The following is a 15,814-nucleotide window of genomic DNA, read 5'->3' as shown; positions in this document are numbered from 1 at the left end:
ACAAAGTTATTATTACTTCCAATTTGGATCATGTCTTACTCCATTTGAACATCAAATCAGAAAGTCCCATGGTTCTAGCTCCTTTTGTACCTTGGTTATTAGTACACCCTGTTTGGATTACCAAACTTCAGGTTTCAGAAAAGATTGCCTGCTTCAAACCGGAATTCCATGGTTCTAGCTCAGTTTGGAGGGAAGTAATTGGTGCTTGCGGTTTAAAAATATTGTTTCCTGCATTACAACTAAATGACATAAAAAATCCTGTCACTGGAAGTTAATTTAGTTTGTAGTCTTGGATAACGGACAAACAACAATTTTCAAAATCATTGGATTATACTAACGCTTCTTTCAGTGTGCTTACTCGGCATCTATTGTAGTGATTCGTAAACACACGCTCATGATATAGTCGGAATCGCACATTTGAATCCGCTTTTGGCAGAGATTTCTTATGAAAATGGAAAGGTTTTGTCGCTTTTATTTATTTCACGTAGTAAATCCTGAAAATCAGTCATGTCCACCAAGCGGCGTCACTTTCTCCATGCATCCCAAAACGGAAAACGATGCAACATATGATACAAAAATAGATCAGAAGTAGAATCTCATATGGCCGTAACCTTCTCCTCCTCAACAGGCGTATCGTCAACCATCGTCCATTAGTAATACATCAGCTCCTTCACCCCTTCTGTGAATCCTCCATATCTGGAGTCCTTCAGGACTCCTCTTCTGTGGACGTCCGTCTGACCCTCAGGCAATATACGTCTCACCTGGGTCAGGTCCCTCCTTGCAGACACCACAGAGGTCGTCATCTGTTTTGTGATCACCACAGACCACTGAAGGATGGTGACCTGCAAGTAGCTCCGCCGGGTGTCCCCCTCTCCTTCACTCTAGTGCTGGTGTACACCCGGGCGTGTGTGTGTGTGTGTGTGTGTGTGTGTGTGTGTGTGGAATCTGAAAGTACAAGAGTAGTAAACTTTTGCAGGGTACATAATTAAGCATTGTCGGCAATCGCAATGATTCGCAATGAGGTGAGGTGAAATGGGGTTTAACGTCGCGTCCAAGATTATTGCACTTATATAGCGACGTGCATGCACGTCTGTGTGTGTGTGTGGCTGCTTGTACTAGTCCGGACTGATGCCGATTTATAGTGCTAGCACAATGAGATACTATGCCACAGTTTAACATGAATACCCCACTCAGACTCAGTATACTGACTCCGAGCCGACCAGTCCTTGTTATAGCCCTGAATGCCGAGAGCCAGACAGGGTAACAACAAGTACCATCTTTTAACGTCTTTTTGTATGACGCGGCTGGGGATCGAACCCCGGACCTTCCGCTCTCCGGGCGGACGCTCTACCACTAGACCACGGAGGCGGTGTATCGCAATGAATGTATATATCACAGTTATATTGCAACCTTGTCCTTTCTCTCATTTGCTAATGAGACGGAATAACTCTTTGAAATCTGGCATAATTTGATATATTTCAGGGCTGAAATGTCCTTAATGATATCGTACATCGAAATCATATCATGACGTGTGTATGTATAGAGATTACTCATTATAAATAGGGATGGTTGCTATGTCGACAAGCACAGGCAACTCACGGGATCGGGTGGTCAAGGAAGCTGACTTGATTGATGCATGACATCGTATCCCATTTACGTCGATTGATGCTCATAACATCAATCACTGGATTGTCTGGTCCAGACTCGGTTATTTTCTGCTGACTGCTGTCACATAGCTGGGATATTCTGAGAGCGGCGTTAAACAACAACAAAAACAAGCCATTTTAATTGCTGTGCAGTAATTTGTATTAATTTGTAAACCTAGCTATTTTTGCAATACAATTGTTTATTGTATACCATTTGTTTTTTGTTTGTTGGTTTCACACTAGGTTCTTTTACGTACAGATTTCTGGGTTATCATCTTGTTTCGATTTGGTAATCGACACATTACATGAGCTTTGTTACCTCAAACCAGTTTTTTACAGCTTCACAGTAAAACCACCTTCTTATGGTCAGTTTGTAGCTAACACCACACAATATGTTTAATACCCAAACGACTTAGAGAAAGTACTTACCATTATGATTGTACAATGCTTTCATTTGTTATTAATTCTAGATGAAAGACATGGACATACTGCAAATCATGAACCTAATGCGTCACCAATTTCACCGCTTGTGAATGTGTCACGTTGGGCCTTGCATAGCTTGGCTGTAATTTTCTTAAAGAATCGTACTTGAATACGTCAAAATGATAACGTCACATACTCTTCATAAAATTTAGGGGATACTCGGAAATAGCTTAAAATATCCAAAACTGCTTGAAACATTTTATCCTTTAAAGGTTTGTATGATAATAATGAACCAATTGGGAACTCAATATAACCGGGAGTGAAGTACGACAGCAGATGTTATGACCCCAAACTTGAAGGACGATAGGTTTAAGATGAGAAATTCGAAGTTGACTTTTTTATCAGTAGTGCGTAATACCGTCACTTTGTGCAAACACAACAAGCAATGAGATAGAATGCAAAAATATTTAATATACATGATAACAAACACATACATATAATGGTTTTGGCACGAACTTGGGAGCTGACTCATTCTTATCACAGACGAGGGCAGACCGAGAGCTAGGTGCTGTCCTGGAGCCGCTAAGAGGCTCGGACGGTGGTCTGCGGACCGGGGCTGCGACCTGAGCTCTGGTGCTAGCTTATTACAAGGAGAGGGAACGACCGAGAGCTAGGCGGGGATCTTGGGGCCGCTGCGGCGGCTCGGACGGTGGTCTGAGGACCGGGGCTGTGACCTGAGCTCTGGTTTAGACTTGGGGGAGAAAAGGACACTCTAGATAAGTGGAAATAGCCTGGCCAATGAAAGGCCAATCAGTCAGCCCCTGATAATAAAAGGCAAAATTGAATAACTGTACATATTTACAAAGCAGTAGCAAATTGGTACACAGGTGAGGACCTAAGCCGGTGAAGATAGGGTGGGCTGGCGGGTATGGCAATTTTTGTAGCGAGTGTTGTTGTCGTTCTAGCTTTGGGAGAGGAATGGAGAGACACGGAACTTATGGGTAAATAGGCTCCCGTGCGCATGCGCAGAGGGGGGATTTGAAACCTTACGAGGGATAGTTGTAGCGTAACAAAAACATGTGCATGAGAATACATTTTATAATACACTGAATGCATGTAGTAAGTAGAAAACAAAATACATTGAATTTGCACAAACCACAATATTAAATTATCATGATTTGTCAAACATTCATTCACTCCACGAGGCATACAACGTATCAGTCTCACAATGGCGATTTGAGAGAGTCCAACTCTGAGGCAGCACCTGGCCAAGTTCATCCAACATGGTCGTCGGTCTAAAACGTTGACGCACTCGTCACAGCTTTTCATGTCCCAGACGGACCTATGAAGAGCCAGGGAAGAATAGGTCTTCAGCAACCCATGCTTGCTGTAAAAGGCCACTATGCTTGTCGTAAGAGGGGAATAACGGGAACTGGTGGTCAGGCTCGCTGACTTGGTTGATGCAAGTCATCGATTCCATCTGCATGTATCGATGTTCATGATATTAATCACTGGATTGTCTTGTCCATACTCGATTATTTACAGCCATAAAGCTGGAATATTGCTGAGTGCGGCGTCAAACACCAACCAACCAACTAACCATGTCCCAGGGAAAGTTCTGGGCTCATTTCTGACAATGTCATTCTATGGATGTTGTGCTGCTGGAGGTGATCATTGACGATTTGTACACGGTGAGCACGGGCGCTGTCGTCCTGATAGACAAAACGTTGACCCACATGCCTTGCAAACGGACAAAAAAAGAGAGTCAGTGTGTTGTTCCGATAGCACTGTCCACTGACCCTTCCTTGCACAATATGGAGTGGGGTTCGGTCAGTCATAGTGACGTCATCCACACCGACCCACCGCCAAATCTGTCATGAGGTCTCGCTTGACGTTCATTTCGACGTCGCCAGACACGACCACACCTATCAATGACGTGCAAAATGTATCGGGACTCTTCTGAAAACATGACACGTGACCAGCGTCCATTGCACCAGTTTCGAAGTAGCATAAACCATTGACGCCTGTGACGATTTGTAAGGAGTGGCACAACACGCAGCCGTCGAGAATCGGGATGAGCTGCATGTAGACGATGTCTAATTTTCTGACCAGTAACTCGTACTCCTGTAGCCTGGTGACAGTTTGCAGCAATTTCATTCGCGGTATGAGCTTGATTTGGTAGAGCCTGGTTTCGGATAAATCGATCCTGTACTGCTGTCGTTGATCTGGGACGCCCTGAACGGGGTCGATCGTCAACATTTGGGGTTTGTTGGTACCTGTTCCATAGTCTGCCATGCACGCTGACTTCTGCCAGTATCAAGCATGTCAATTGACCGTAGACGCCCAGCGCTACAGGCGCCGCATCGCTAGTTTACAATGTATGAAATACAGGACATCACAACTGTATGATAAGCAGAATAACACAGATATAATGGTACAGTGAGATTAATCGACCTTCCTCCAAAGCGTCAAAATCAGGAATGACACTCTACTCACGTGTATGGCGCTACTGTGTTCGGCACGGATGTGTTAACTTTGTTGTTAAGTTTCACAAACGTTCATGCACAGACTGATTCTCGTCAAAACGTATCTTCGTTCTAAGATGTGGTGTAAATATATATGGTTCATGGTCCCCTACGTTTTTTAAATAGCACAGTTGTCTGTCCATTACTCGTGAATGATAGCAAGAGTTTCTGGGACGACATACATGTACTAGTGACGTCATCCATTTAAATTTTTTTCACATCTTCAATATGAAAAATATGTCAAAGTCTGATGATTCATTGCCGACAGCAAACATACACGTCTCTCACTCGTTCACACTGTGTAACCTTTAATCTCAGTAATAAATAGCAACTAATGAAATCACACGCCAATATGAGAATATGTAAAATCGAGGTAATATTATTAGTATTAATAGTACTCGTCTACTATTACCAGAAATTGTACGCCACACAAACTGTTTCCTTTATTGGAATCTCCTCTGCCAGATAGTTGAATCTGAATGTGTAACCACTTGATTAGAACCTAGTTATTCAATACAGACTGTGACAACACAGCAGCTCTTGTCTTTACTTACTCGCACACAAAGGCCTATCGCCTCTATACTCAGCCTTAAACAGGAAAACTTGACATCACAGGTCAATACTTTCTATGACAAGAGAAGTGATTTCAATATTTCAGTAGAATGTCGAGCAATATTCAAGCAGTTCCAGACTGTGGTGTGTTTTATAATCGAGCGTTCCCTTTCTGCAAAGATTTCAAAGAGGGTCACGATCAGACTCTTGCTCAAATGTCGTTTGATCAGTGTTACGACATTCAATGCCTCAGTAAAGCTTATCCCTATTTTGACCTGTACCATTTGTTCCCGTGTATTTGTCTGGTGCATAAGTGACTTTTCTTTTCATGTGCTTGTGATGGGTGCGCCCGTTTGGACAGAATGCGTGCAGCATTTCGCGAACACCTGGTATCATCACTGTTTGATAGTGATTCATAGACACAAACTGATGATACATTAACATATACTGGTGATATAGTCGGAATCGGATAAACGACACTTATGACTGTGAGAATGGTTTTGTCAACTTTATTGAGTCTGCACACAATCAATAAAGGGACAGTCAGATCTACATCCTCCCTCTTATACCCTGATTCATGTACTTAGTTAAATTATCAAAGCTCCTGTAAACAGCAAGGAATCAAAATGACGTCGCCGACAGTCTTAGCATTTTCACTGACATCTCTCACTGTTAACCTTTAGAGGAATCTCTCTGATTGAAATTGCTGTAAAGACATGAAGTTAATCTAGAGGAACAATTATTTATTGATCTTGCTCATGGCAAATACGACATAGTTTTCTCTTGGTTACCCAGCCATGTCGGAATCACTAGGAACACAAATGCCGATGCTGCTGCAAAAGCAGCACTCAACAAATCTGTGACACCACTTCAAATGTCATAAAGTGATCATAAACCTGTGATAAGATGTTACATCCGAGATATTATACAACAGAAGTGGAACACCCAAGTAGATATCAATAAATTACATCAAATTAAGCCAACTATCAGTTACACCTACTTGGGTTGTCAGTCCAGATTTGAACATTTTACGACGATCTCGTATTGGCCATTCTCGATATACACACGAATATTTATTAAAACATGAAGATCCTCCGTTTTGTATCCCCTGTGATGAAACAATCAAAGTCAAGCATGTCTTGCTTGACTGTGTTGATTTTTCCGTCACAAGGGATAAATATTTCAGTGTGTCTTTTTAGTAAAGTTAATTCTAATTTATTACTATGTTTTTAAAAAGAAATAGAACCTATTCATATATTTTGATGTACTTACTGTATTGTTTTAAATATTGGTAGTGCTAATTAATAACTTAAATTGTTAGTGGCAGTACTCTCGAATGGGGTTGAAGTAGCGTAACATAATTCCCCCCACCCCTAATAGGGTAAGTATTTTAATGCATGCCAGGCGCCGGGGTCCATGCAGGAAGCAAAGGTACTTTAAGTCCCCATGGTCTCTAGTATGGTGATCACCCTTCAGTGACTGACGATATCTAGCCCATTTTTATATTGTACTGTTAACTAATACTTTCTGCTTTTAAATATTGTCAATTAGTTTTAAATCGAATCTGTGTATTATTAATGTACTTCTCGTCACGATATGGCTGAAATATTGCCGATGTGATGTTAAATCTTAACTCGCCCACTCACTTCCTCACACTCGTCAAATGTTGCATCAGACGAAGTTATCAATCAAACCAAACGTTTTTGTCCCTGCAGAAATTGGAATCTGAGCTGGGCTTAATCCTCACCTGACGTCTACATTGGTGTACGGTCGGCATAACGAACTTGAAGTAGTTGGCTGATCCATTATTTTTAACATCAAGAGAGTGACATATCGATTTAATGTCTCCTACGGTGAAATAGTTTTATTTGGTCGCAGGTATTCAACGACCCAAACACGCACTACAAGAAGTCCTTGTACCCAAACAACACTCAAATAGAGCTTAACACGTTAAACATGCAAATAACTTTCGATCCCCCGTGAACTAGTGAAAATAGCGTATTGCATTTGTGAACCCAGTTGGCCAAAACCTCCAAAGTATCCCCACACCCATGAAAGGTTCACATTGTAAATGTCCCCGCCCTAGTCCCCAGCCCCGTGTGTATCGCACGGGTCAATCCCACGTAGCCGGTCGGGTAATCCTATGTATCCGAATTAACGGTAGTGCATGGTTGGATACCTGGTGCTCCTGGCATGGTGAACTCATCTCAGCCGGTTATTAGTTACCGCAACTGATCTCCTGTGAATTTAGATCATCAATTCAAGTACACGAACCCTGCATTGACTTGCTGGGGGAAAATGTGCAGTCGAGTACCTTGATGCCGTCTCACTTCTAACCGAATTGTACATGTGAGAATGTGTAATGATGTATATTCATGTATGTATAAATGTTTATTATGCTTCAAAGTGAGATTGATAAATCAGAGAGCAGAATTACTAACCCCGTATGAGCCCTATACCGTCACTTAAATCCAAGATGGTTGTTACTGACCTAATATTAGACCGTATACCGTCAGTAACAGCCGTTCTGGATTTTCCAACACCCACCTTACATATTTCACATGAAAATTCTGGTACAGAAATTCGTTATTACACACTGTTTTGTGTTTTAATATTATTACGTGTGTTGACAAAGACATTATTTATTAAAGAGACCACGTTCGTTACTTTATTAACAAAAATTATAGAGAAAAAAAGCTCACAACAGAGGCCACTGATAAACAAATAGCAACGTCATGGGACATAATGTAGGATGACGTCACCAACAAGAAACAGAAAATGATAACAGCCCGTCGTTAGGGATAAACGGACTGTTATCAACTTACAGTGGACAGTTTCTGTTAACATGCGGGCAGTTTTATTATACGTCTATCCATTTCAGCTATAATACATGTTTAAACGTTCATATTTAGTGAATTATATATTCCATTGTTAACGTTTGTGTTTACAGTAAAGCTTTGTATCGGAAACATGTGTACAGGTCCTGTCTTTTATACAGATTGTAATTATCGTTTTCATTTTGACATGACATGTGCGACAAAGATACCAAATAGCGTAAACTTTTCGTTCGGTATAATAAATTCGTTATGCCTTGCCCAATATTTTTTTCTGCTAACCTTATATGACACAGTGTACAATAGACACCATAACTAATAATATCATGTCAATAACAAATTGTATTTGAATTATATTTCATGTCCGGGTTTCAGCAGAATATCAGAGATGCACTTGCTAATCATATCCAAGAAACTGTCTACGTGGAACGACCCCATATTGCACGTATGGGGGAAACGCCACGTCTCAAGTAGCTATTCTCACATGTTCTAGTTTATAGAGAAAACATTGAACAAGATTATCTACCAGTTCAAACCGGTTCTTATTCCAGATATGAAACATGTCAGCTACCAGTTAAGAAATCAATGCTGAGTGAAACGAGTACAGACATACGGTAGGTAGTCATGGTTATGACCTGTGCAACAAATAGAAAGGCGATTTATCAAAGTACTAGCTGTACATGTATAACACCCCGCAGGGTGACTCGGCAAGCACATGTTTTGGTAGCCATTCTTGGTTATTAACACAGCAGAAGCTAGTATTGATTTCTTATCCTATCTTGTAATTTATTACGAACTTAGATACGAGGCCTAGCTATATATTGCCATGAACCTTAACAGTAAAGAACATATGCATCTCGTAATTTTATATCTTTCAGACACAATCATGTTTCCCCAAACATATTCTGTACAGTATCCTGTGATGAAATTAAAAATGAAGTTCCGAAATATTTTTACTTTCACATCCCTAAAATGATATAAGCTGTTACAAACAAGACAATATTTAATTGTTTTTGTAATATCGTACAAATTCAGGCATTGGTGCTATGCGGAGATAGCTGTTTAATTTTATTCAAACGATGTGAAGGGGAGGGGGGAATGCCAAAATAATCATGATCGTTCATTTTATGTTGATTGTTCGGGGTACTTCAAACTGCCCAAGGCATTACAAACAATACTAACTTATAATCTATTGTTAGTTTAGATCCGTCGGTTTCACCGAAGTGGTAAACGTTTAAGACCTGTATCACTTCGGGCTTTCCTTCCACATTAAGCTGACACGCCGTGATATAACTTGAATACTGTTATAAAGCGGCGTTAAACCCAACTCACTAAAACTCACACTCTACCACTTGGGGGACATTTTTAGATCCGATAACAACTAACAGTGTCGCATATTTACGCAGCATAAAAAAAGAACGGGCCTAGCTGCCTTGCTACAGAAGAATGTTTTTTTGTGTTTGTGATAAGGGACAAGCGACTTGTATGATTACGGCATAGATAAAGGTTCGTTGGAAGGGTACGACACACTGGGCTATGAATACAAGTGAACTCAAACTGGTGAGACCACAGGCGCACATCCAGGAAAAGTGAGACAGCAAATATTCGAAATGTGAAATGGGTGAGTATATCACGTTGATCTTCAGGGATTCATATAGTGTTCATCACTGTTTGCCTTTTGGGCCCAGTCGGGGCTGTTTTTTCCCTGGCGTTGTGAACTGGGACGATGTTTCTGCTAGTGGACTGAAGTCCCCGCGTTTCAGCATAAGTTCAGAATCATTAATCAACAATGCTGAGGCAACTTAAATAAATATTAAGAGACATTAAAACTGTCCCCTAAAACGAACATAGTTCTTTGCTTGTGAACATAAGAGTGTCTGCACTTATACGCCACATGAGTAATATTCAAACTTAAGATATTCTGGTCTGCCAAAGAAACCAGCAGAGCGCTACCAAACTACATGATAAACAAAATACACTGTACAAAGACACAATGCCCATTAAGTTTGCATCATTAGGATGGGAACCCGAAAACTACCTCCGTGATTTACTGTGTTTGGTTCCATTGAAAATGTGCCAAGTTTTAGGCATTGCGATGCAAACTTCATGGGGATTGTGTCTTTCTTTGTAATTTGTGTGGATATTTCTTTTTAACGTGTTACATATAGTAGTTTTGTTGCTCACTGCTGGTTTTCTTCAGAAGGCCGCATATGTTTTTGATTTGAACAAAGTCAGTAAACACGTTTTCGTGTCAATGAATTTTCTGGTCCGGGCTAACTATCACAGGATTGTCTGGCCCACATTCGCAGGACGGGCCTTTTCAAGACTCGATTGTTTACAGGCTTCCTTTGTTGTGCTGGATGCGGCGTCGGGCTATAGATACTTATTTTTTCACGCAAATTATCTGTGTCAGGGGCTGCAAGTAGAGCAGCAGGTCGGTCTTAACCTTTTCGCGAACACCTGGTGTCATCACTGATTTTCAAGGATCAGTTCATTGCCTTGTTTTGGTGTCCTTTTCGGCGCATTATCATACTGAATCATAGAGTGAGTATGGTTTTACGCCGCCTTTAGCAATATTCCAGCAATATCACGGCGGGGGACACCAGAAATGGGTTTTACACATTGTACCCATGTCGGTAATGGAATCCGGGTCTTCAGCGTGACGAGCGAACGCTTTAGCCACTAGGCTACCCGACCGCCCCTTGAATCTTAGAAGGGACATTGTCGCGTTATCATCACTACGAAAACAAGCAAACAGTGTCAAAATTAATCAAAACACGACAATATAACAACGCGACATTTTGGCCATTTGTCGGGTTGTCGCATTGTCGCGTTTTGAGTGAGTGAGTGAGTGAGTGAGTTTGGTTTAACGCCGCTTTAAACAGTATTCCAGTTATATCGCGGCGTGTCAGCTTAATGTGGGAGGAAAGCCTGAAGTGATGCAGGTCACAGACGTTTACCACTTCGGTGAAACCCACGAGCACGGGTATGGTGCTGACAAAACTAGAAACATAATCGTGGCGAACCGGGATGCGAACCCACAATCATAGGTTTCTGGCGTGCCCAAGGGACGCAACTCTGCACAGCGAATCGCGGCGCCTTAGACGACTGGGCCACCCGTGCCCCCCTGTCACGTTTTGAATATATGTTTTTGTCCAAAGGGCGACAATACGACAAATTATGCCGTCTAAATTGACAGAGCAAACCGTGTACCCTCATCAAATTTGAAAGGGTGTCGGAGACCGGAATTAAACTTAATAGATATTCAATGCGTTTGTTTCATACTGTGAAAACACGTTATGTTTATGAAAACCGACACAGACAATAGCTATATATGTGCTAATTTCTAAAACAACGATGAAAGATTTGTTAATATTTTGAGAAAGGCAACCCACATTGCAGTTACTACTTTGGTTTTAGAAGCACTGCAGCTAAAAAAAGACCACTGGAGTTTGAAAAGAAATAACTATTTCTGCTTGGGCGATGGGACAATGGGCGAACAGCCTTACTATTCTTACTATTATTGAACAGCATTCATTCATTACTTTATGACAATGGTCATTACTCTGCAACTCGCATGGCCGTGAGGGTTTCCTGGAGCCTAAATATTACCGATCTATACAGGGTCACAGAGTGGGTGACTGGAACGACCGAAATTCGACTCTCCTTTTTAACGTGTTCGAGTCAGACCCGCTTTTGTCACATTAATTAAAAACCATATCAGACCCGAATTCATCACTGTGTGGTGACCTGAAAAATACCAACAACTACTGACTGCTTAGTCATCCTTCCTGATCTATGTATTATATTCGTGTATCCCGTCAATCTCCCTTTAATTATTACATCATCGAAGCTATGACGAAAGTAGCCGCCATTTCTAATGCTAAAAAATGTGTAAGGTACGGCGATGGCAGTGTGATTATTTGGGGTGGGATATGTGCCCGACAGAGGACAAATCTGGTTTTCATTGATGGACATTAATGTCCAGTGTTACATTAACCTCGTCCCGTGGTGTTACCGTTCTTGCATTTTATCTTTGTAACATCATCGCCAAGTACAAGACACAAAAACATTACCATAAGTATAAGAAACCTCCACTAAAAGTAGAGTCCAATGTATACTCCTAATATGTTTGCCATAAAAGCAAAATCGGCGAACCAAGAGGTGCAAATGAAGAGGTTCAATGTGTTATAGTGTCAGTGACAAATTTCTCGGATGAATAGATCACAACAAGGACATGCAAACCAGTAGTCGAGAAACACGTACTATTCGGAGAAACGCACCCAGTGCATTAACAAAAGGGCCATGGAGCTGCACTATGCACGTTATTAAGAGTGCAGGGATTTTGATTGCCCGGCATCTGCGTCAGTCGAACAGTGACAGTTCAACAACATGCCAAGATTAACAGAAGTGCAAAGAAACAACGATCGGTTTCAACGGCATAGGTGAACACGAGATCGGCAAAGATCGGGACTACCAAGAGTAACCACCCCCGCCCGGGATCACTACATCCGACTGCGCCACCTACGTGAAAGGACGACCACAGCGACCTCAACCGCATCCCTAATACACGGACTGCGCAGAATTATCCGACCACACCTAATGAAACCGTTTAAGAGCAGCAGGTCTCCGAGCAAGACGTCCTGCTCGACGCGTCATATTGAGTCGCCAACATCGTCAACAACGACTGCATTGGTGTCGTCTGGTTGAACGACGAATCACGATGTCTCCTCCTACAGACGTCGGGGAGAACGTTACGCCGGAAACTGCGTAGAGGAAGTGGACAGGTTTGGGGGGGGGGGGGGGTAGTGTTATGATGTGGGCGGCTATCTCTCATCATGGCAGGACAGGTTTGGTCCATATCTTACGGCTCAACGATACATCAACGATGTTCTCCTACCACACGTCCTCCCAATTGCTGCCAACGACAAAGGTGTATTCCTGCAGGACAACGCTCGACCGCACACAGCACGGATCACAAGAGCCTGTCTACATCTGTGGGATGAATAGGAAAGACGGCTACGCCGACGTCAACTTTTCCTATGTACTTGGGACTTTTCCTATGTACCGATATCTGACATGACTACAATCACCAAGTGTTCTCTCCACAACATTTTGGTTCCTCGTATAAATGTATTTTCCTACCTCACACAAATCTGGCTTTGCGTTTCACTTTTTGGAGAGTATATAATTTAGACTATTAAATAATGATTTTCAAAGGAGTCTGCGAAAAGTGAGCCATCCTGCACCACCGCTTGGCACCGACTGAACAGCAATTTTCCTGGCCTTAGAGGACTGAGGTCACCCGCTCCTTGCTTTTGTAAAGCTTTGCTACATTATAATAACTGTCTCGGATGACCCTGATATATATATATATATATTGTTTAACGCCACAGCTATAGAACTATCTAATTAAAATCAGATCTTAGTTCTCGCTAACGCTGAACAAAGATCTAAGGACATCCCATTTATTCCGGGATGTTTGTTTGTTCAGTTCTCAAAATTTTAATTTGAGAACTGTGTCAACATATATTTTAATCTAATCTGAAATGGAAGTCGTCCGGTTGAAACGAGTACAATAAAGCTCGGGAAACCTGCTTTCTAATTGGCTGACCTTACCCGTAATGGGATGTCCTCAGATCTGTGTTTAGCGGCAGTGAGTTCTTAGATCTGATTTTGATGAGGTTAAGCTATAGAACGGCAGTCTATAAACATGCTAGAAGTGGGAGTATATATAGAAAATATTTTATGACACAGGTGGAATACCCTATTTATTATATACCCTTTGTGTAGTTGCTTACTGGGAACATAATAACAGATGTAAAACCATGAAACGTAAAAACTCCCTACCTAACACGTAGTGACGTTTCACCATCCCTTGTAATTGCGACTTAAAAAGTAGTTCCGTATTGGCAAACAAAACAAAAGTAGCAAAAGATATGTAGGGCACTAAAATTCATTTTATTATATGATTATATACAAAATCAACTTCAATAATAAATATTCAAAAACCCACGAGACTACCGTTCGTAAAGAATGTATACACGCTTGTCAAATTTACAGTTAATAACAAAACATTTTCTAGAGAATAACGAACGACAAGAAGCGATAATATCTCCATGAGAACAACTGTTGTCAACAACAAAAGATCTCGACATACATTTGTGATTTGAAAAATAATTCGATATTGATAAATTATATAAACTTGAAAACATATATAAGCCTCAAAGCAGTATCGTTATCGATGTTGCTGACGATGTAATCACCCGCTAAAAAAACACATACACAGACAGGTTTAGCCGTAGCCTGTTGATTAATGCCTGCTCTTATTGACTAAGCGCTTAACTAAACTTACCGTAGTGTTAGTCAGTTAAATTGAATAACAGTAAAAAGAAATTATTGATTCCTGCCTGTTATAATACTGGGGTTTGTTCATAGCCTCACATGGACGGAATTACTTCATAGGGAAGTCCTTTCTTGTGGACATTACGCGATATCATCGAGATATAATATATACACAAACTTGAGTCAGTTGAGCCAATTGTGTGCCTGAGGTAAGTCAGTATTATAAGGACTTAGTGGATTTAAATACCTTCAACTTGATTCCTGACCGTGAACGATCACATCCTTCTTGTCACAAAAGTATTATCATAACAGTTATAACTACTGTAATGATGACAAGTTATTTTCATTCCACCATGACATTTGAGAATGTTTGATTCTGATTGGTTAAAAAGAGGTAATACGATGGTTTGATGTCAGATGTTTTTGGCGACGATATGATGTTTTAGGTCTTAACCCGGACTGCTTCGATGATGACAAGACTTAAGAAAGACACATATTTTGCATCCAAACGATAATGCTTATGAAACTCAGAACAGGCAATTTCCTCATTCAAACAACAATAAAACTTAATAAAAGTAAAATTTGGCATCATAAAAAAGTGTTTAAAAAAACTTTATTCCCAATTGGTACCAGACTGTTCACGATACTTTTGGCCATATTTGAATAAATGATGAAGGTTGTTATTGTCAACAATAGAGAAGTCACCAGTCGGTGCAGCCACAGGTCGTGGAATTTACATAAGCTGCCAAATCCATGTTCGGAAACTAAGACCTATAGTTGAACAACTTGATAAGTTGACTCATGCTCGTTTTTTTAAATGTCGTTTTGAAATTCGAAACAAAAGCATTTGTCACTTATCTATAAGATTAGTTTGTACTGAACCATGTCAGAGAGTGTAAGAAAGAACAATGGCTTGTTATCGGCCATATCAACTATTTCTGACGAGTGGCGAGTGATGCGTGATGTCATACATCGCCACAGCTTAAAATTCAAAGCCACGTGATCAAGACTCAAAGTCCGAATGACACTTATAGTTCTGTCACAGTGTGACTTAAATGATCCCATGAATATAGTTGATCATATGAGTGAATACTGTTTACCACTTTAATAATATTGACACATTTATTATTTTCAGAAGGGGATCTAGAACAGATCAGACCATTGGTGACTTACGCCAGTGACACTGAGAAACATAGCTCAGACATTAAGCGTGTTTGTATAAATCATTAGAAAATTACCATTTCTTAAGCGTGGTTCAGAATGTGTCTACATTACGTCATGAAGTAACATGTGTTTGCAGTGCCGGCTATATTTAATATTGTCATCACTGTCTTCTTGTTTAAACCTAAATAAAATGTGAATGTATTCACTATCTTCAGAGGTTGGCCAGGATAGTCACTCATCAGTGTATGTGAATGGAAACTCGACACTGTGTTTTCTTTCGCTCAACAAAAAAGTGGAACTTGACATAACTATATTCTAGTTTCTT

The sequence above is a fragment of the Haliotis cracherodii genome, unplaced genomic scaffold, assembly GCF_022045235.1.
Source record: "Haliotis cracherodii isolate W230 unplaced genomic scaffold, xgHalCrac1.p SCAF_27, whole genome shotgun sequence".
In the NCBI taxonomy this organism is placed as follows: Eukaryota; Metazoa; Mollusca; class Gastropoda; order Lepetellida; family Haliotidae; genus Haliotis; species Haliotis cracherodii.
The sequence above is the reverse complement of the archived record's forward strand: the minus strand, read 5'-3'. Positions refer to the sequence as shown.